A 23,191-nucleotide genomic window follows, 5' to 3' on the forward strand; every position below is an offset into this window, starting at 1 on the left:
TACTACTACTACTAATACTAATACTACTAATACTACTTCTACTTCACTAACACAAAAATAAGTGGAAATAGGAAGGAAGAGAAAGACGAGAAATAGCGGCCAAAGCAAGAGAGAGAGAGAGAGAGAGAGAGAGAGAGTGAGAGTGGGGTGTTATGACGTCACATGGTGTGGTGTGTCTCGCCATCCCGAACGTTGCCAGTTCCACCAATCGGCGTTTACCCTCTCACCCTCTCCCTGTCTCCCTCCTGACCTTGGCAGTGACAGTTTCCCCCACGTGTTATAATTTTTTGGGTAGTCAATGAAGTAGATTTTTTTCGTCTCATTCATATATTCTTTTTTATTTTCGTAGTTATATTTTAAGATTTTTGTTAAGTTTTGGTTTTGTTTTGTTTGGTTGTTTTATTCGTGTTTTGATGTCAGAGGTGAATATTATGGTGTTTGGTAGCTTCCAAACAAGTTCAGTAGCTCTCTCTCTCTCTCTCTCTCTCTCTCTCTCTCTCTCTCTCTCTCTCATCATAAGCGTCTTATGCAAATCTCTTTTTCAATTTTTGCAATAGAGAGAGAGAGAGAGAGAGAGAGAGAGAGAGAGAGAGAGAGAGAGAGAGAGAGAGAGAGAGAGTAGAAAGACAGACAGAAAGAGAAGAGAGAGAGAGAGAGAGAGAGAGAGAGAGAGAGAGAGAGAGAGAGAGAGAGAGAGAGAGAGAGAGAGATAACCAAGATTTGCTTAAGTGGCAAAGTGAGACAGTGACTGACAAAATCTAAGAGAGAGAGAGAGAGAGAGAGAGAGAGAGAGAGAGAGAGAGAGAGAGAGAGAGAGAGAGAATATGATAAACGGAGTTACTCAACCTAGTCTTGCTCTATATATTCATTAAAGCGAATGATTGTCTCTCAATTGGTACAGTTTTTCTGTGTGTGTGTGTGTGTGTGTGTGTGTGTGTGTGAGAGAGAGAGAGAAGGAAATAGCTGCTGAAGGAAATGAAGAAGGAAGGAAGGAAGAGAGAGAGAGAGAGAGAGAGAGAGAGAGAGAGATCCTTCCTCAGACAACAGGAATGGTCAGGTATCGATGAAGTCTCTCTCTCTCTCTCTCTCTCTCTCTCTCTCTCTCTCTCTCTCTCTCTCTCTCTCTCTCTCTCTCTCTCTCTCTCTATATATATATATATATATATATATATATATATATATATATATATATATATATATATATATATATATATATCGTGATTTTATATTCCTAATGATGCTTGATTCTGATAATGGTAATGATGACTGAAAAAGAATGTTACGGTGTGTGTGTGTGTGTGTGTGTGTGTGTGTGTGTGTTTATATCCTGCTGTGTAATTGAGCAAAGGAAGCAGACTTTGCCCACACACACACACACACACGCACCGTAACATTCTTTTTCAGTCATCATTACCATTACCATCTCATTCTGTTCTTCCTCCTTCTCCTCCTCTTCTTCCTCTTCCTCCTGTTCCTCCTCGTCCTCCTCCTCTTCTTCTTCATCTTCTTCCTTGCATCATCATCATCATCTTCTTCTTTAGGGTTTCTAATACATTATCACCTTAAATCATCACTAATAACATTCAAACTACACTCAAAATTTTCATATTAACTCATTGACTTTGAATCTGTTTTTACCCAAGTTTTTAATCCCTTATGATAGATTATATCCAATACTCTGCATTTTCCTATAGTAATTTTTATCCATGTCAATGTTTCTATGCGTCATGACTTAATTTCTTGTTAGTATTAGAATTTCTTATTATTTTTCTTTCTTGACTCTCTTTTTTACCTCTTTCTGCTTCATAGTGATCTTTGGCACCGTATCATTTGTTCCTCTCACTGGCTATCTCTTCTTTCATTGTTTCTATGCTTGCTATTGTTAGAACTTTTATTATTTTTATCACTTGTTATCTCTGTTGGGTCATAATGATTTGGGTGCATTATCATCAGTTCGTGCCTCTGCATCTTCCCTCCCCCACCCTCTCTCTCTCTCTCTCTCTCTCTCTCTCTCTCTCTCTCTCTCTCTCTCTCTCTCTCTCTCTCTCTCTCTTTCATTTCTTATTTTCTTGCTGTTGTTAAAAGTGTCAGTATTTTCATCGTTAGTGTTTCTTCATTTATCTGTCTCTGCTATATTCTAGTAAGTATGATATTATGCATGTCTTTCTTTCTATCTGTCTATTTGTCTCTGTTTGTTTGTTTGTTTTTTGTTTGACTTTGATTGCCTGATTGATTGCTTCTATCTACTATGTCCAACTCTCTCTCTCTCTCTCTCTCTCTCTCTCTCTCTCTCTCTCTCTCTCTCTCTCAATACCTCCCGCTGTACTGTCTCATTTGGTTACAACTGGTTCACTTTATCACTAATTGCACTTAATTTCGTAATATTCGACTCACCTGTACATTACTTTATGGTCTGTACATCTTTTCCCAGTTTACGTAAGAAATGCTCTGGCTTAGGGCAACAAACGGAAGAAAAGACCAACTAAAGGTGTAAATTTTTTGTTATTGGTTTTGAGGTAATTTTGAACGTGTTTGAACGGTTTTAGAGTGTTCTGGGTATGTTTGATGTCTATTTTTGTTGTTTGGGTGTGTTTTGGATGTGTTTTTAATGTTTTTTTTTTCTTTTCTTCAGTGTCTAGGATGATTTAGGTGCATTTTTCAGTGTTTGTAGTTTTTTCGTGTGTGCTTCGATGAGTGTGTTATGTGTGTTTGGATAGTTTCATGTGCATCCGGTGTATGTCTGAGTATGGTTTGGACGTGTTTAAGCTGTTTTATGTGTGCATGGGTGTTTCAATTAAGGATGTTGAGTGTGTTTTAGGGGTGTTTGGGTTGTTTTGTGTGTTATGGATGCGTTTTTAAGATGTTTTGTGTGTGTGTATGTGTGTGTGTGTGTGTGTGTGTGTGTGTGTGTGTGTGTGTGTGTGTGTGTGTGTGTGTGTGTGTGTGTGTGGATTTTGGTGGGTTTTGAATGCTTTGTGCTTTTGTAAGTATTTTTTCTGAATATTTCGTGTGCTTAGTGTGTTTTTAAGGTGTTTTTCGAGAGTGTTTTAAGTGTATTTATGCGTTATGAATATGTTTTAAGAGTGGTTTAGGGGTGTCTAAAGTATGTCTAGGGTGTATGTATGTTATCGAAGACAGTTTCAAACACACACACACGCACACATACTGACTGCCCTCTCCTCCTCACCTCCATTAATGCGTCTCTTTTGTTTATTCTTCACAAATTCTACCGCTTCCCTTCCTCTGTTTGCACATGACCAGCGCCCCTTTTTATCCTTCCACATCCTCTTCCATTGCAGACGGGCGCTTCTCTACCTACACCCATCTTACCGCCCCCCCCCCAAGGCTTGCTTAGGCACACAGCAACCCGACTCTGATTGGAAGAGAAACACTCCCATGGTAAGCACGTGAATAAATGTTTGGTACTGTTTGTTCTTTTGGCATGTTTTTTTTTTTTTTTTTACTTTACTTTGATCTGATTTTTTCTTTCTTCTTCTTTTTCTTCTTCTTCTTCTTCTTCTTCTTCTTCTTCTTCTTCTTCTTCTTCTTCTTCTTCTTCTTCCTCTTCATAATTTTTCGTTCCTTAATGTTTTATCTCTTACTTCTCTCTCTCTCTCTCTCTCTCTCTCTCTCTCTCTCTCTCTCTCTCTCTCTCTCTCTCTCTCTCTCTCTCTCTCTCTCTCTCTCTCTCTCTCTCTCTCTCTCTCTCTCTCATCTCCTCAAGTAAGGCAAGGCGTGGGTGCTCGTAATCATCGTGTGTGTATTCATATCTACAATAGACGCATCATCTGTTCGTGAGTGTTTCCGTCTTCCCTCATCTCAAGCAAACTACACATCTCAAACCGTGGTGGGCTATATACTTTTCCTTCTACACTGGTGGCATTCTATCGATATACTGGGACCATTCTTCTCTTCCGATACATAATTATCATTATTATTATTATTATTATTATTATTACTACTACTACTACTACTACTACTACTACTACCACTACTATTATTGTTGCTGCTGTTTTGGGTTGCTCCTGATGATGATTCTTTTTAACGGAGTTATAATAAGACCATCATCTCTTCCTCCTCTCCCTCCTTCCCTTTCTCCTCTCTTCTCTCAGCTACAGAACGAGATGCAGCGATAAACGTGTTTAAATTTGGGCTCCACTATAAAACACTTAATATCAAGCTGCTTTAATTTTCTTTTGTTTTGTTTTGTTTCTTTTTCATGAGGATGTGGAGTTCAGTTTTTTGTACATGGATTAAAGTTTATACAGTTTTCTTTTACTGTTTTGTTCATTGTCATTTTTTTTCTGTGCCCTTATTTCTTTCGTTTTCTTTTTTTTTTTTTTTTTCTTTTTTATTCGTGGTGGAAATGATGTCAATGTTGGTGTAATATTTTTTTTGTTCATCCTTTTTTTTTGTCAAAGTTTTCGTTTTTTCTCTTATTATGTTATTACTAAGTGCTTTTATTTCTTTCCTTTTTTACCTTTTTTTGGTTCGTGGTGGAAATTATACAATGTTGGTGTAATATTTTATCATTTTTTTTCCTTTTTTTTTACATAAATTTTCGTTTTCATTGTTTCTCTTATGTTCTCTTATGTCTCCTTTGTTGTATTATTGGAAGCAGTTGAGAAGACGAGAAAGAAAAGAAGGTTAGTGTTTATTATCGTGATCTATTCTTATTTCTCTTCTCACTGCACTCTCCATCCCTTTCATTCTCTCACTTTATCTTATTTACCTTTCATCACCACTTCCTTACTCTTACAGCTGCTCTCTCTCTCTCTCTCTCTCTCTCTCTCTCTCTCTCTCTCTCTCTCTCTCTCTCTCTCTCTCTCTCTCTCTTCCCTGTTGTGTCACGAAATCTATATACATAACCTTGACCACACACACACACACACACACACACACACACACACACACACACACACACACACATATTAATCTTCTGTCTCCTTGTATTGTCACGCGCCTATCCAAGGGCATAAGGGATAAGAGAGGGAGCGGAGCGTATGTCTAAAGGAAAGAACGTAAATAGAAGAGGAAGAGGGAGGGAAAGAAAAAATATGGATAATGGAGGGGATAGAGAGAGAGAGAGAGAGAGAGAGAGAGAGAGAGAGAGAGAGAGACAGAGATGGATGGATAGTGGATGAGGGGATAGAATAAGAAGAGGAGGGAGAAGAATAGCATAATTGGTATAGGAAAGTAATAAGAAAAAAAGAAAAAATAAATAAAGGGATAGAAAATAAAAATAAAGAAAAGGCAATTGAAAAGAAAGAAAAGAAGAATGAAACCGTCAGTGTAAGAATAATAAAGTAGGATAAAATAAAAAAATAAAGAAAAAAATAGTAAATAAGAGAATAGAAGAGGAAGATGGAAAGGAAGGAAAAAAATGGTCGGGATGGGAATAAGAAAATCGAGTGAAATAGGTAAGAAAAAAAATAAAGACAATAAGTGAATGCGATGCTGTGATGTTTGAATTATTTGGGTTATATTGATAATTCCTCTTCATTCTGTTATTTTCTTTTATTGAACTTTGGAATTGAAGGGTGTAAGAAAGATAGGATAGCGTAGGGTACCTTGCTATGAGACTGGAGCTGGTAAAGGAACCACGGAATATATATTTCTAAAGGATCAGCAATTATTTATGTGTATTTTTAAATGTACGCGAATATCCAAGCGTATATTAAGGACAGTCGTTCTGGATGCATAATTTGATGGGTATTTGAGTGTTTCTGTGTATTTTGGGCGGTATGTGAATATTTATGTATTTGGATGATATGTGGTTCTCTCGCTATCTTTGTATTTTTTTTTTTTTTTTTTAGACAATTGAGTATCTATGTATATTTTTGGATTATAATTATTCATGTGGTTAAAGATACGATACTTCTTGATTGTTGATTGGAGAAAAACATACGATACAAGTTCAAAGAGGACAAGGAGTACAATATTTATGTAGGTAAAGATACGATACCAGTTCAGAGAGGGCAAAAGAGTACGATATTTATCTAGCTAAAGATACGATACAAGTTCAAAGAGAGCAGAGAGTACGATATTTATGTAGCTAAAGGGATACGATGCTGTTTTGAAGGAGGCAATAAGTACGATATTTATGTAGCCGAAGGTACGATACAGTTTTGAAAGAAGCCACTAACTACGATATTCTAGTTGTTATAGATTTATACATGCATTTATTTAATTCATTCTTTACTGATAAGGCTTTGAGTTCACGAAACAATTTTGATGGAGATATTAAATACGATATTCTATTTTTTCATTCATATTTTCTAAAGGCGCTTGTAGGATATCCAGATTTAAAAACGTTGAGAAACACGTGCTAATGAGATCCCAGAAGAGGAGCCCCGGTGACACATCCTCCTTGAGACTTCACAAGAGGAGGAGGAGGAGGAGGAGGAGAGAGAGGGAGGGAGGGAGGAGAGCAGGGTACATGGGAGTCGAAATTCTCTTTTTCTTTCATCCTTTTCTGCTTTTTTTTTCTTCCTTTTTTATCCGTTGTTTTTTTTCTGCTTTGAAGGTTGAAGTGTTCCTGTCATCGCTTTTATATATTTTTTCCTTTTCCCTTTTCTTTCTCCCTTTTTTAAATTCTTTGGGTACATTAGTTTTTCTTTTTCATTTTCATGTTTCATGCACCTATTTTTTTTGTGTTTGTCCTCTTTTCTTTTTTCCTCTTGGCCTTTCTCATTTTTATTTTTTTCTCTATTTTTCTCTAGTTTGAGATCAGATAACATGATGGCCATCAGAGAGAGAGAGAGAGAGAGAGAGAGAGAGAGAGAGAGAGAGAGAGAGAGAGAGAGAGAGTGCATACGTGCATGTGGGAGAATGTGCATGAGTAATAAGGAAAGTGCCTTTATCGGGCACCAACTACATGGCACTGCCACACATGGAACCATTTCTGTGGCATATTCCATATTGGACAACTTTTACGGTCCGTGATGGCATGTACCGTAGTCACAGTGGAACGTGTTTTTATCGATCGGCAGTATGGCATAGTATACAGCAGCTGATGCCCTGTGCGGTAGTGCCATATCGGTGGTGCCCGGTATAGCACTTTCTTACTACTTGTGTGCGTTCACCTTACTGCATTAGCGTGTCAGCCTTCAGTTCAAAGTCACGAAATACGAAACAAAAACATAGAGGAAAAAGAACAGTAAGAAAAAAAAAAAAAAAAAGAAAAAGGCCAGGAAGGAAAAAATGCCACTCCCAAAGTCGATTTCATAATAACACGAAGTCGCGCCGCACGTGACGAAACAAAGGAATAAAAGCAAAAACTGAGTAATGATTTGGAAGAGGAGAAGGAGGTTATGGTCGTGGTGGCGGTTGTGGTGGTGGTGGGGGTGGTTGGGATGATGGTGGTGGTAGGGCTGAAGGGGCAGAGTTATACTAATATTGCTGTTGTTCTTGTTGTTCTTAAAATGGTGGTGGTGGTGGTGGTGGTGGCGGTGGTTGGGATAGTTGTGGTGGTCTTGAAGGAGCAACACAGGTACTGCCACGTGTAGGGCTGACGGCCTTTTTGCAGCTTCCTTAAGTTTCCTGTTCTTATGTTCTTAAGGGTTACTAGTGTTGTTGTTGTTGTTGTTGTTGTTGTTGTTGTTGTTTTCTTTGTTTTTTCTTCTTGAAGAGGAGGTGGTGGTGGTGATGATGGTGGTGATGGTGCATGGTGGTCGTAGTGGTGATTTTCGGTTTTCATGGTGGTGATGTAAGAAAAGATAGAGAATGATTATTATGAGGAGGAGGTGGTAGAGGAGGAGGAAGAGTAGGAGAAAGAGGAAGATAATGAACAGAAGAAAAGAAAAAGAAAATAAAGAATGAGAAAAGAGGAGGAAGTGTTGTAGGAAAAGGAAGAGGAGGAGGAGAAAGAGGAGAGGCGAAAGAGGAAGAAAAAAAATTAATTAATCTACCAAACCAAAAAAAAAAAAAAAAATGAGACAACGCGGAAATAATGATCAGAAAAAAAAAAGAAAAGAGGAAAGACCTGAAGAGGAGGAGGAAGTGTTGTAGGAGAAGGAAGAGGAGGAAGAGGAAGAAAAATAAAGAAATTACTCTACCAAACCAAAAGGAGAAACAAGAAGAAAGACACCAGACCAAACCAAATAAACCAAAACAAACCAAACCAAACAAACCAAACTGAACTAGGCAAAGGCAGTGACCAGGGAGATGAAAAGCCAAGGAGAGAGATAAGAAATTAGAGGAGCAGGCGCAGAGAAGTGAGTGAGTTGTTTACACATTAGCGGGTTTTCCTATCGTCTTAATCAATACGAGACGCCATTCGTGTGGTCCACCTTTGTTTGTGAGCAGGTGTGTGTGTGTGTGTGTGTGTGTGTGTGTGTGTGTGTGTGTGTGTGTGTGTGTGTGTGTGTGTGTGTGTGGGTGGGTGTGTTTCACTGTTTGATCTGCTGCAGTCTCTGACGAGACAGCCAGACGTTACCCTACGGAACGACCTCAGAGCTCATTATTTCCGATCTTCGGATAGGCCTGAGACCAGGCACACACCACACACCGGGACAACAAGGTCACAACTCCTCGATTTACATCCCGTACCTACTCACTGCTAGGTGAACAGGGGCTACACGTGAAAGGAGACACACCCAATTCTCTCCACCCGGCCGGGGAATCGAACCCCGGTCCTCTGGCTTGTGAAGCCAGCGCTCTAACCACTGAGCTACCGGGCGTGTGTGTGTGTGTGTGTGTGTGTGTGTGTGTGTGTGTGTGTGTTTATGAATGGAAGGATAGAAATCATTGGACGATGAAGAAATCTAGAATGACATTAGAAATAGGAAAAAATATCCATATCCATTATTTTAAGAGGAGTAGATAGATAGAATAGATAGATAGACAGACAGACAGACAGACGAACAGACAGCCACATGTAAAAGCACTGATACAGAAAAACGCAGGAGGTATTAGTAACATCATCCACCCGCCATCATGCAACCCTCCACCTCCTCCCTCTCTCTTTCTCTCTTTGCATGAGTGCGTGAATATGTGAATCCGTGAATGCAAACTCTGGCGAAATGTTTAGAGAGAAAGTAAAACACGAATACGTCATGGGTTGCCTTTTTCCCAGACCACTAACCTCGCTCAGTCTGCCTCAGTGGAAGCTTTTTTTAGTGTTTACTGTTCGTATTTCAGTGATTGTTGGCTTGGAATGAGGAATGTTAGGAAGTATTTTTTTTTTTTTGTAGGTGTAGTGTAGCGTTGCGTGTGTGTGTGTGTGTGTGTGTGTGTGTGTGTGTGTGTGTGTGTGTGTGTGTGTGTGTGTGTGTGTGTGTGTGTGTGTGTGTGTGTGTGTGTGTGTGTGTGTGTTTCTTGTGTGCCTTTGTATATCGAATCACACATGAAATGACTTTTTTTTTCGTCACTGGACTAATCAACCAACTAACTAATAAACTCACTCACTCGCTCAGTCACTCTTTCACTCACTCATTCACTCATTCACTCACTTACTAACCAACCTAGCTGTGTGTGTGTGTGTGTGTGTGTGTGTGTGTGTGTGTTCCATCTTGTCAGCTCACAACCACCGCTGCCTGCTTCCCTATTCAGCATATGCCGTGGTCAGCCGAGGAGGTAATGACACTTCAGTAATTTTCGCCACAATACACTGCACCACTTTCTCTTCCTCCACATTCACCATCTCATGTATAGCGGGCGAACCAGTGAACTTAACTTTCGCATTTGGTCCCCTCCGTCTCCTCATCACCAGCAATTAGTACATTCAAATCTCGGGTATCTGTGGTTGTTGTAGTGAGAGTTAATGAATGAATTAGTTAGGTAGTTATTTAGACACGGGTTCGAATCCTGTCCACGGTCTGAGTGTAGGTTGGGCTTCCTCACTCGGGGCAACGGTTTCCTAGCGGGTGGGCTTTAAGATAGGAGGTACCCTAAAAAGTATCCCCTTTAGCCCATAAATTCCCGTGAAAAGCCCACATGGTACAAAAAAAAAAATCAGGCAATCAATATTTGAGTGATTAAGTGAATGAGTTAGTGAGTTAGTCATTCAGTTAGTCAGACAGTGATTGAATGACTGACTGAACCAGGCAAGCAAGTAAAAAAGTAAATGATTAAGTGAATAAGCAAGTAAGTAAATAATTAAGTAAGTAGAATAATAAATAAGAAAGCAAGCAAGAACCTTATCATCCACATTCTTTTAGCGAGGCTTCCATACCCACAGCACCGTTCAGTGCGTTCCGTTGCGTTGAGCCTCACTATTCATATGAAAAGTCTGCTAGTCATGCCTCGTCTTTTTGCTGTCATTGTCTTGTATCACCGTCATTTCCAGGCATCTTTCCTTTCCTGCCACCTGTCTAATGTTCCTGCTGCTACTGTATAACGAGTTTCACTGCGTATTGACATTATCGAACCCACCCACCCACCCACACACACACACACACACACACATCACATCACGCACCACGCTCATTTGAAAAGAACAGCCTTCGTCAGGTAGGAGATGACTCACACATGCCACTATTAAATATAATGAGGTGCACTGGCATATATTTTACCACAGCAAATTGTTCATGTTATAGCAACAACCGCTCTGTCTTTTGCTTATGATTAAACACACCTGTACTAGGAAACCCTTCGTGCAAGAGAAAGAATGAAAAAGTAGTTAAACACGTCTATGCCTATAATTTTAAAACACCTGCTTGCTTCAAATTAGGCACACCTGCTCTCGTAGATGTAAGAGGAATGAGATTGATACAAACATGAAAATTAATTACTCTGAATTGAATGATATTATCATTAATAACAAGAAGTAAAACAACAAAATAGGTTTGCTTATGATTCAAAACATGTTCTACTTATGTCTAATTAGATAATCAAATAATGAGAGAAATGTAACACGTATGGAAATAAAATAGCACCTTTCATTCCTTCTCTTCTGCCTCTCTCTCTCTCTCTCTCTCTCTCTCTCTCTCTCTCTCTCTCTCTCTCTCTCTCTCTCTCTCTCTCTCTCTCTCTCTCTCTCTCTGCCCCTGTGACCTGTCGAGCTAGGCTAGAGGGGACTTAGGACCCTGCTCTGTCCTTTCGAAGGGGAGAGGGCTATCTATGCTAGTAAGGTCGCCAGTGAGGGGCCAGACTAAATGGTTCCTACGTAGGCTGCCAGTGGATCCGCTGGAGAGATCGCCCCATAGGGGCCGTCCTGTGCTGGATGGTTGGGTGTCCAAGCTGGGATGCTTTGGGAGGGGGGTCTCAGCTCTGTCGTGGACAAACATTCGTATCATGTGGGGCCTTTTTTTAAAACGACTGGTCCGCATGGGGACGAGGTACCCCGTCCACGGCAGCCATAGTCCCAGTAGGTGGTTTCCCTTGCCCCTGGAGCCAATTTTTGTGTAACTTTATACATATGGTTAAACACAAAAAACTGTCAGGTTCTCGTGAGGTGGCTGACCTGGCCCGCGAGACGTCATCTTCAGGTCTGAATGGGAAGGAGGATTCCCCTCCACAAGGGCCTCCCACAGCAGTCTCCTGTTCTGGGAGTTCTTTTGAGGACATTTCTGCTGCATATGACTCCCTTTGATGGTAAATGTTAATCCATCATTTTCTTATCACGCCTTGCACTCACTTCTCAAGGTGTATGGCACGGTTCTCCATTCGACTTGTTTATGATAAGGACTTTCCGTCTAACCGCTGCTATGTAACGTTTCTGTCATGTGATGAAGCCCGTTTGGCTTATGAACATGTAGCATCCCTGCCCCTTGCTGGCTCTGGCTTTAAACCAGAACTTCTCCACTCTCGCAATGTTTCGGACAGTGACACGGACTACATCCCAAATCTTTTTGACCACCATTCAGAGAATTCAGTTCCTGAAGTCCGCCAGATCCCGCCTCCTCGTTGGTTTGTGGCGTACTACAGAAATGGGTGCGGGAATTTCATCCATGCCTCCCAGTACTTGTCCAAAGAGATCGGCACGATTCCTGAGGGAAACCTCAAGAAATATGGGAAGGGGGTGCTCGTGCGAGCTAAAGATATTACGCAGGCGAGGATGTTACAACATCTCCCATGCCCTACTGAGAGCATGTTTGGGACTGTGAAGGCTCATCCCACCTTTAATTATAGTAAAGGTTGTGTGTACAGTCAGGATCTTTACGAATTTCCTGAAGAGGAAATACTGGCTATGTGTCCTAACTCAGTCCAGAAGGTGACTAAGATGAGGAATTCTACCAACATGGTCCTTCTCACCGTGTTCATATCGGTCTTATCAATCTTAGGGTGAGGCGTTTTGTTTCTCGCCCTCTTCAGTGTTTCTCTTGCTATGGGTACGGTCACGGTAAAAGCTCCTGTAAGGAAGCTGCTCGATGTGGTAATTGCTCTGCACTAGATTCACACTCTGAGGAGCATTGCAATGCTCCTACTTACTGTTTCCATTGCCGTGATGCTCACCAGGTACGTTCCAGGCAATGCCCCAGGTATCGCCTGGAGCAGGACATTTTACAGCTTGCTAACTCTCAGTTCATCAGCCTTGGTAGTGCCCGCCGCGAACTCCTGTACCGCCAGAAGGACGGTACTGGTGCGACATCCTATGCTTCATTGGCCGCTCGCTCTTCAGCTGAGTCTGCCGGACCGAAGACGACAACTTCTGCTACCTCTCGCTCTGTTGGGGCGGGTGGTCCTGTTCATTTGGCCAATAGGTTTGCCCTTTTGTCCGATGACTCGGTTGAGTCATCTCTAAGAAGTGACGAGAATAATACGGACTTGACCAAAGTCACTCATGTAGTGGATGTCCATTTGCCCCCTGTATCGCCTAAGCCTTTGAAGGGCCTGACCAAACGGCACCGCGGCTCTGCGGAGTCGATAGATTTAGCTCAGCCTAAGCAATCTAAGGTTTCTCCCGGTGCACATGATCGTGAGTCCTCTAGGGACCGCTCTGCAATGGTAGCTCCAGTAGTTTCTGTCCAGCCTTCTGTGACGCCCTCCGTCTCAGATCGGGCTTCTTGTGATGAGGACGGTCTTAGCATGGAGACGTCCGATGATATTGTCACAGCCGTCCCTCGTGGACCCGCTGTATCAAAAAGTGCAGTCCAGCCTGACCCTCGTCCTCCGATGACCGGTAGGAGTGATGATGGTTCGCATCACTCACCGGTAGGCCGAAAGGCTGCGGTCCAACGACCCGGCACATCTCAACTCCCGGTGTCTTCTCGTCGGTTGATTATTTCTAGTCAGGTGAGTCACGGGCAGCCCCTTCAAAAGGCTCGCCCGTCCACTGCACCTAAATAGTCATCTTCAAGCTTCTACAGTGGAACTGTAGAGGCCTTCGCGCATCGTGTGGGGAACTCCGAGCTTTATTGTCGGAGTTCTCTCCAGCCTGTGTAGCTCTACAAGAGACTATGCTAGGTGATAGTACTTATTCTAGTCCTCCTGGCTATCGTGCCTTTTTTAGCACTCCTTTCCCTGACCAGGGCCACCACGGTGGCACAGCTATTCTAGTCCGTCAGGATATACCTGTTATCCCTTTACAGCTTAACTCTCCCCTTCAGGTGGTTGCTGTTAAGGTCTTTATGGGACGATCCTACACCATTTGCAGTTTATATCTCCCTCCTCGGCTTCCTGTCTCCAGGGTTGAGCTTGACGGCCTGGTGCATCAGCTGACTCCACCTTTCTCTTGTTGGGAGATTTTAGCGGCCGTCACCCATTGTGGGATGAAAGTACTAGTAATCCTCGTGGGGTTTTAATCGGTTCTTTTATTGAGGATGAGGGATTGGAGGTTTTAAATTCTGGGGATGTTACACATTTCCACAGTCCTACTGGGACTTTTACAGCTATCGATCTTTCTCTGTGTACATCTAATTCTTTCCTTGATTTTAATTGGCGGGTCCTACCGGATTTACACGGTAGTGACCACTTTCCGATTTTATTACAATCTGTGAACTCTGAGCCACAGTCCCGGCCCCCACGCTGGGTTTTAGACAAGGCAGATTGGCCTCGATTCACAGACCTTAGCTCTTTTATCCGTCCGCTGGCTGACTTTTCTACTTGTGCTGAGGCTGTTGATTATTTTACCGATTTTTACATTCAGTAGCGCTTCAGACAATCCCTAGGACGTCCGGTCGCTTTACTAAGCGTCCCGTTCCTTGGTGGAACGCAGCATGCACAAACGCAGTGAAAGCGAAACGGGCAGCTTTCTCTCGTCTCCGGCGACATCGTGGGGACCCGCAGTGCCTGGAAGCTTTTCGGCGCTGCCGAGCTCGGGCCAGCCACGTTTTGAAAGAGGCACAAAGAGCCTCTTGGAAAGCTTATGTATCTTCCATTAATGCCCGCACCCCTCTTACGGATGTCTTTAACAAAGTCCGCCGAATTGCTGGGAAGTATTCTGCTCCTTCCCCACCAGTTTTGTTGTCTGCTGGGCGAACGGTGGCAGACCCTAGGACTGTCGCCGACCTCTTCGCGGAGCACTTTGCCAGTGTTTCCCGGAGGCATCCTGCAGCCCCGGCGCACGTCACCGCCAGAGAATGGAATCTCTCGGCATAAATTTTTCTTCCACTGGAGGGAGTCTTATAATGTCCCTTCTCTGCCTCCGAGTTGCGGACTGCTTTGTCCCAGTGTCATGACTCTTCTCCTGGTCCAGATGATATTCCTTATGCCTTCTTGCGCCACATGTCTGACAGTGCTTTTAACTTTTATTAAATCTTTATAATATGATTTGGCATACCGGTGACTTTCCATCTTCTTGGGCTGTGGCAGTGGTTCTCCCATTTCCGAAGCCTGGGAAAGATAATCTCAGGCTACGAACTACCGTCCTATATCTTTGACATCCTGCATTTGTAAAGTGTTAGAAAACATGGTAAATGTTAGACTCGTGTGGTACTTGGAGAGGGGGAAGTACTTGTCATCGGTACAGTACGGCTTCCGAAAGATGAGGTCTACTACTGATGCTCTTTTATCCTTAGAGTCTTCTATTTGTGAGGCCTTTGCTAATCACCACCATCAAGTAACAGTGTTTTTTGACCTGGAGGAGGCCTACGACACGGCTTGGTGTCATGGAATTTCTTATATAATTTTGGCCTCCGTGGCCACCTTCCTATTTTTATTCAGCAGTTTTTATCTAGACGTCTTTTACGGGTTCGAGTGGGGAGTGTTTTCTCCGATGCTACTGCTCTAAATGACGGTGTCCCACAGGGATGTATTCTTAGTGTTACGCTATTAGCAGTTGCCATAAATGGTGTTATAGATACTCTACCAGATGGCGTTCACAGCTCCTTATATGTGGACGATTTGTGCATTTCTTTTGCTGCTGCTAGGATGTCACTGATTGAGCGCAAGCTCCAACTGGCTATCAACAGGGTGTCCAGTTGGGCCAACATGAACGGTTTTCAATTTTCCACCTCGAAGACCGTAGTCATGCATTTCTGTCGCAACCGTGGTGTCCATCCATACCCTGATTTATACCTCACCAATAGACGCCTCTCATGCGTGGAGGCGACTCGATATCTTGGCCTTTTATTTGACAACCATCTCACCTGGGTTCCCCATTTCCGTTCTCTTAAGGCGTCTTGTCGGCAGGCATTATCCCTTCTTCGGGTTTTAAGTCACACCTCTTGGGGTGCGGACAGAGACACGTTGCCGCTTCTTCACCGTACACTTATACTTCCCAAGCTGGAACGACTACGCACGCTTGACTCCGTGTATCATGCTGGGGTCCGCTTGGCTACGGGTGCATTTCGGACATCTCCAATACCTAGCCTTCTAGTGGATGCTGGTTTCTGGCCGCTCGACCTCCGGCGCCAGTCTTCGATGTTCCGATGTTGGTTTCGCACCCACCGTCTTCCTGATTCTGTCCCTTGTCTGTCAATATTGCGGGACTCGCGTTCGCAGGCGTATGTCACTCGACCGAGTCTCCTAAACCTTTTGGCCATCGAGTGCAAATCTCATGGCAGATTATCTATCGACCCCACTCCTGTGTACTCTTTCCGGCTCCCACGAGTTGGTTATTGGCAGCTTCCTGTTATCTCATTATGCCCTCCTGCCATGGATGGCAAGAAGGATTTCTGCCAGCTCTGTCCCACACACGGTTTTTAGAACACTTTTTTTTTATCCATTCTGGTGATATCCCCGTTTTTACTGATGGCTCCAAATCCGACGCAGGCGTTGGGTTTAGTGTTTTCCCCTCTTTTTATCAGTGTGGCAGCTTTCCTTCAGTGGCGTCCGTTTTTACTGCGGAGCTGTCTGCCATAGTCCTAGCTTTACATAATTTTTACTCTTCCTGTTTCGTCTTTTACAATTTTTAGTGACTGTCGCAGTGTTCTCTCTTGCACTGTCTCCCTTAACCCTTTGGTTTTATCAGCCCTGGAGTGGCTATATCTTCTTACCAAACGAGGATATCGTGTTGGGTTCTGTTGGGTCCCTGGTCACGTAGGTGTTCCCGGAAATGAACATGCAGATCGCCTCGCTAAAGAGGCAGCAAGTCGCGCTCCATCTCCTGCCCCTGTTCCGTTTCGAGACCTATTTCATTTTATTCATGTGGCGATTGCAGCAATTTGGCAGAGGAGATGGCTAACGGGGGTCGCAACCTCGAAAATGGGAGAGATCACTACTTCCACTATCCCTCAGTGGACATACTCCCATGTCCGGGATCGCCGTGCACAGACTTTATTGGCGCGGCTGCGCATAGGTCACATGTACCTTACACAAAGGTACCTGTTGACCAGGGACTCACAACCTTATTGTGATGACTGCTTGGTGCCGCTCACCGTGCGGCACCTTCTGGTAGAGTGCCCTAGTTTAATCGAGTTACGACACTGCTACCTCTACCGGTGTCGCAGTAGCGATAGCGGTGTCTACTATCTCTCAAAGGTGCTTGGTACAGCATGTCTGGCCCCTGGCCATGATGAGAAGCTGGGCTTCTCCCAAATGTGTGAATTTTATTTCATTTTATTATATGTATTTTTAATGTTTTATTTAACTATTGTAATTTTAGATTTTTTAGTTACCTTTTTTTCTTATTGTTTTAATTGTTTTAAATCTTTTTTATCAATATTGTCTTAATTGATATTGTAGAAGCGCTACATGACCTTTGTAGTTGCGTCGCCTAAAATTAAAACCATCCATCCATCTCTCTCTCTCTCTCTCTCTCTCTCTCTCTCTCTCTCTTTCTCGTGTCATGCCTTCCAGTCGGGAGCAAAAAATGACACAATTAAGGAGTGACGGCAGCGTGAAACAGGAGAAACGTTGACCCGGAGAGAGAGAGAGAGAGAGAGAGAGAGAGAGAGAGAGAGAGAGAGAGAGAGAGAGAGAGAGAGAGAGAGAGAGAGAGAGAGAGAGAGAGAGAGAGAGAGAGAGACAGACAGACAGACAGATAAATAGATAGATAGATAGATAGATAGACAGATAGACAGAGAGGCAGACAGGCAGACAGACAGACAGACAGACAGAGAGAGAGAGAGAGAGAGAGAGAGAGAGAGAGAGAGAGAGAGAGAGAGAGTAGACAAAGCTTGCGGCCTGGAACTGAAAGGAAGCAATAGGGACTAAGGGAAAACATCTGAACACACGCACGCACGCACATACACATAGCTGTGGGCACGCTAACACACATTTTACATAGAGAGAGAGAGAGAGAGAGAGAGAGAGAGATAATCAAACTCAGAAACGGGGAAAAAATAAAGGAAAATCAAATAAGAACGCTACTATTATTAAGATGTAAAAATGAAACCAGATTTTGAATTGAAAAAAAGGATGAAAAAAATACAATACGAAAACAGAGAAGGCATCACGTATTTCTCTTACCTTTTCAACAACAACATAGGTAAAAAAAAAAAAATAATCAGTGGAAAAAAGTTAAAATAAAAAATGCGATAAAAAGCAGACACCCAAAGTAAAGCAAAAAAAAAAATAAATAAATAAATAAATAAGAAAAAGAAAAATGCAGAAGTAAAACAAGCAAAACACCAAATATCATAAAAAAAAGGTAAAAAATTTGCAAATAAAAAAATAATAACATGAACCACAACAAAAAAAAATATATAACCAAAATATAACAAGAAAACACCAAAATGATCATAAAAATGTCCAACATGAAAAATAAACCCAAATTAAACAAACAAAACACCAAAATGCTTGTAAAAACAATAACAAACACGACAAAAAGAAGAACAAAGCTTATACAAATAAAATCAGCTTAAACAAAACAAAACAAAACACCAAAAATGATCAAATGACAGGAATAATTACATCACATTGAACGCAACACTACACTTGGACATAAACCAGTAAGACAGTAAGCTAGTAAGCCAGAAAGCGGTCACCAAGTTGAGAGTGTGGGCCGGTCCTGGAGGCTACCTGGTGACTGGCGAGGAAATGAGAGGGTCAGTGAAGGAGAGAAGGGGTGAGGGAGGGTGAGGATCAGTGGGATATGTGTGAAGAAGGAAGGGAAGCAGTGAGGAAGGATGTGAGGAGGATTAGTGAGTGAGTGAGTGAGTAAGGGTATCAATGAGGGAGAAAAGGAGAGGAGTAAGTGTGTGAGTGAGTGTGTGATGGAGAAAGAGAGTGATTGAGTGAGTGAGTGAGTTAAGGGAATGAGGAAGTGAGTGAATCAGTGTGTATGTGTGTGAGTGAGTGAGTCAATTTATGAGTGCGTGAGTAACTAAGTGACAGGATTTGGTGATGCGTCCCTGCCGTTCCCTTTCTCCTCCTCCTCCTCCTCCTCCTCCTCCTCCTCCTCCTCCTCCTCTTCCTCTTTCTCCTCCTTGGTGAACCTTGAACACCTGCTGCGCACCACCCCAAACCAAACCATCCGTTTGGGCAGAATTGGGACTGACTGTTATTGATGGGCGAGAGAAGACAAGTAGTACACACAGAAGAGATAAATCACTGCTCTGCTTTCTTCTTTCCACTCCCAAAATAGATTACGGATATAGGTGTCTCTACCCAGATGTGAGAGGTGTCAACCTTTGCTGCTGTTGGTCTTGTTTAGGTGATATTCAGAGCTATATAGAAATAAGGTTTGTGTTGATGAATGGAGAAAAGAGAAACTGAAAGGTTTGCGTAAAATTTTTCTCTATTCAGGTGTGTGGTGTGTGCTGTTACTCGTACTTTGATAGCATTCAAAGTTGTTTTATAGATTGCTTGGACAGCGTGAAGACAGGATAAGATATTAATGTATCTTCCAATTCAAACCTAACCACGAATTTTCTCTACGCCTCATTAGCACCAGTGTGTCCTTGAAACGTTTATGGGTGCAGGTGTGTTGCCCTGGCCAAGTGTTTGGTGCGTTGCGAGATTCGTGATGTGAAAATAAGTGCCTCTAAACTCATCACAACTGATTCATAATTATTACTTTATTCTACTTTATTATTCTTTTCACTGGCCTTACTTGTGCTCTTGTCCCAAAATAGTTCACGGATGCAGGTGCAGGTGTGAGGTGTGGTGCGAATTGTAAGGTGCACTGAATGACGTGAGATTAATTACACCACACCTGTTTATTTTCCATCACCAGATATCAATATTCCCCTTTAATTCACGGATCTGGGTGTTCTCTTTTTCACAGGTGTGTTGAGAGGAGTAAAATTTGAGTAAAGAAAATAATGCAATTAATTTTACCTTACCTGTTTATGTTTCTATCACTGGCTATCAATATTATCGTTTTACTTCCCGGATGTAAGAATTCTCATATTCTCAGATGTCTTAAAAAGCATGAAACTTTATGGAAGATAACTAACTAGAATGATAATACTTTTCCTGTTGACTAATTTATTATTTTCCCATCAGCAGCCACTCCATATTCTTCACGAAAGTATTTTTCATAACTATTAATTGTGTTTGTAGATGTATATGAGAAAGATTAAGAATAAAAAAAACGCACAGGTTCCTTTATAGGTGAGCTCCGCGAGGTACTTTCGTTTACGCTTTGATAGATCAGCTGTCAGGTTTTAATGAGGTCTGGGGCGGGAATCTATACAAACAGTCGCTATATTTGTCATTATCACCGTCATCTTTACCCGCTCTTTTGGATAGAAGTGTTGTCATGCGAAGACTTGGAAAAAGAGGTGGAGGATTAGCAGGAAGGAGAGGAGGAGAAGCGGGAGAAATAAATGGAAGGAGAGGGTTGAAAAAGGGTGATATATATATATATATATATATATATATATATATATATATATATATATATATATATATATATATATATATATATATATAGAGAGAGAGAGAGAGAGAGAGAGATGAAGAAGGAACTGCGGAGGAGTAAACAATGAAAAAAAAAGAAGAGGAGGATGTGAAACAGGATGGAAATTATTGTGTGATAATGACAGAGGAAGGGGGAGGAGGAAGAGGAGAAGGAGAAAGAGGAGGAAGAGGAAGAGGAGGAGGAGGAAGAGGAGGAGATGAGGAAGAGAAAGGAGGGAAACAGGACAATAATATTTGTTCACACTTGACTGATGAAAAGATAATAGTAAAAACAATTCTTATTTGGTATTTTTCTTCAGAGAGAGAGAGAGAGAGAGAGAGAGAGAGAGAGAGAGAGAGAGAGAGAGAGAGAGAGAGAGAGAGAGAGAGAGAGAGAGAGAGAGAGAGAGAGAGAGAGAGAGAGAGAGAGAGAGAGAGAGAGAGAGAGAGAGAGAGAGAGAGAGAGAGAGAGAGAGAGAGAGCGGTAATGAAAGTGATACCATGAAAAAATAATGGAAACCAGAAGAAAAAGAAAACAAAAAGAAACGAGAGGAACAAAAATCAGAGAGAGAGAGAGAGAGAGAGAGAGAGAGAGAGAGAGAGAGAGAGAGAGAGAGAGCACTGACAAAAATAAGTGAGAATTAGACCGTTTACACAAGGAGGAAGAGGAGGTGGAGAAAAAGAAGAAGAAGAAGAAGAAGAAGAAGTGTAGGACTAGAAAATAAAAGAAGAGTAGAAGAGTAGGAAGAAGAGGAGTGTGGGGGGAGTGAGGAGCAAGAAGAGGTGGAGGAAGTAGTGATGAAGGTTACTTGGTGAAATTACCCGGCATAGCCGTCGTGTGTGCATACTCACTGACACATCACCACCACCACCACCACCACCACGTCATGTCCTGCTGGGGCATAGAAAGTTTGCTGCGAGAACTGACGGAGTGAAGGCTTCCCCGAAAGAAAATAGTGCCAGGAAACTATTGATTGTTAGATGGGTGGTGATAATTGGAGAGAGAGAGAGAGAGAGAGAGAGAGAGAGAGAGAGAGGAAGGAGGGTGGGGAAGCAGTGATAGCTAAAACAACTGCAATGCTAAATTATTATATTGACAAGAAATAGCTAAACTCTCTCTCTCTCTCTCTCTCTCTCTCTCTCTCTCTCTCTCTCTCTCTCTCTCTCTCTCTTAGCTATGATACCGTTCTCCTTAGCAACAGAGAGAGAGAGAGAGAGAGAGAGAGATAGAGACGAACCCGTTACACTTCCCGGACTCCTCTAATTCACTCTCAAAGTTCAAGAGATAGATATCTATTTTTTCCCCCTCTCGTGTTCTCCTTCACCTTGCTCTTGGCACTGTACAAGATCTGGTTAATGTACTGACCTAGATAAATTCTTACAATGTAGCTACCTGGCTTGATGTTGATTCCGTGGTCTTGGTTAATGCATGTGATCTTGTCTTATTTTTCCTTTCATGGGCACTTGTGGAAGTTATTGTGGCTTTCAGTCGTGGTTTTGATGGTTTTTGTAGTACTTCGACAGGTTCTTGTGGAAGTTATTGTGGTTTTCAAGTGTGTGCTTTTTTCACTAGTTCAGTGATAATTCAACAGGTTATGGTGGAAGTTATTGTATGGTTTTTATGGTTATTTTCATGAATCTAGTGTTGTTTTTGCGGGATTCAGTGGAAATGCAGATAGCTATTAAGTGTTTTCATGTTTTTAGAGGTAATTCAATAGGTTCTGGTAGAAGTTATTGTAGTTTTCAAGTGTTTTCATAAATCAGTGATGGTTTACCAAGATCCAATGAAATTTCTCATAGTTTTCAAGTGTTTTCTTGCATTTAGTGATAGTGGTGTTTTAAGGAAAATTATTGTGATTTTCAAGTGTTTTCACGATTCTAGTGATAATTCAACAAGACTTCTGCATTATGAATCTGCAAAACCACAAAGAACTCACCTAATCATCTGGGTGGCCTTTAGAAATAATCCTTGCGAGAGCAGTTTCAAAACATGATGTCTTCAATCCTCTCACTTTAGTAAAAGTTTAATTTACATTTTTTAGCGTTATTAACTCGTTAATGTTTTATTTACCACCTTGGGAATTAATGTAAATATTTTTTTCAACCCAGCTTTGACTGAATGAAAATAAAGTTTAGTGATATAACTTCATCATTGACACATTTATCACTGCATACTACAACCGTTACTTAACTCAGTGCTTCAATAGGAATAAGTATAAAGTGAATTACCTAGTCTAGTCTTGAACTTGATTGAATGAATAGAAAAAGAAAGTTGCAGTACTGTACTTTCATCTTTCCCTACACCCACCACCAGTCACCGTCAGTCCTGAAAAAAAGTTACGTAACCAGTGTTTTCCAGTCAACTATCATACATATCTCGTCTGGAGATTAGAATGGAGGGCATAATACTGCAAGTTTAGCATGGCTTCCACTACCACCTTCATCACGCTCCGCCACCTGCTCGTCTGTACTTCCCAACTCCCAATTTAGAGTTATGTAATCAAGTCAGGCGTCCTCTCTAACTCTTCACGGCTGTTATCCTCCCCTGCCTGTGCTACTCAGACACACACAGAGGCTTAATACATCGAATACCACCTCGGTTATTGCAATATAGGGAAAACAGGGTGTTGCTTCCATAGATGCAATTATAAGCCGGGTGAGTTGCCACGTATCACTATTTGGCGTCTACAGATACACTGCTTAAACTCTCCTTGTATCATTCACCTTGAAGCATGTATGGTTGTGTGAGACTAGAATACGTGTAGTCTAATTCCTGGGAGTGAAACAATGAAACAGGGAATTAATGTAGTGTGTGTGTGTGTGTGTGTGTGTATGTGTGGCGAGGCATCCTGTTGCTGACGGCAGACGCACAGTGTTGCTCCCGTAATAAGAGCAACGTTTCTGATCGACCTTTGCCTCTGGATTGAAAGGGACACGACGAAAACCAAATGCTGGGCCACGGTGGAATACAGAACTGACGTTGTTTGGATGAAGGATGACTGGTATTTCGCGTCTTGTGGAATTTTGTTGAGTTATTATCTGTTGCTGGGATGGAATGGACCGACCTATCAGCTGCATTCTC

At 42.1% G+C, this 23,191-nt stretch overlaps 1 pseudogene; it reads left to right on the forward strand.

Moving 5' to 3' along the window:
- The window catches only part of LOC123512305, a 28,714-nt pseudogene that overhangs the window by 3,125 nt on the left and 2,398 nt on the right, over positions 1-23,191 (forward strand).

This window comes from Portunus trituberculatus, chromosome 33 (assembly GCF_017591435.1).
Source record: "Portunus trituberculatus isolate SZX2019 chromosome 33, ASM1759143v1, whole genome shotgun sequence".
In the NCBI taxonomy this organism is placed as follows: Eukaryota; Metazoa; Arthropoda; class Malacostraca; order Decapoda; family Portunidae; genus Portunus; species Portunus trituberculatus.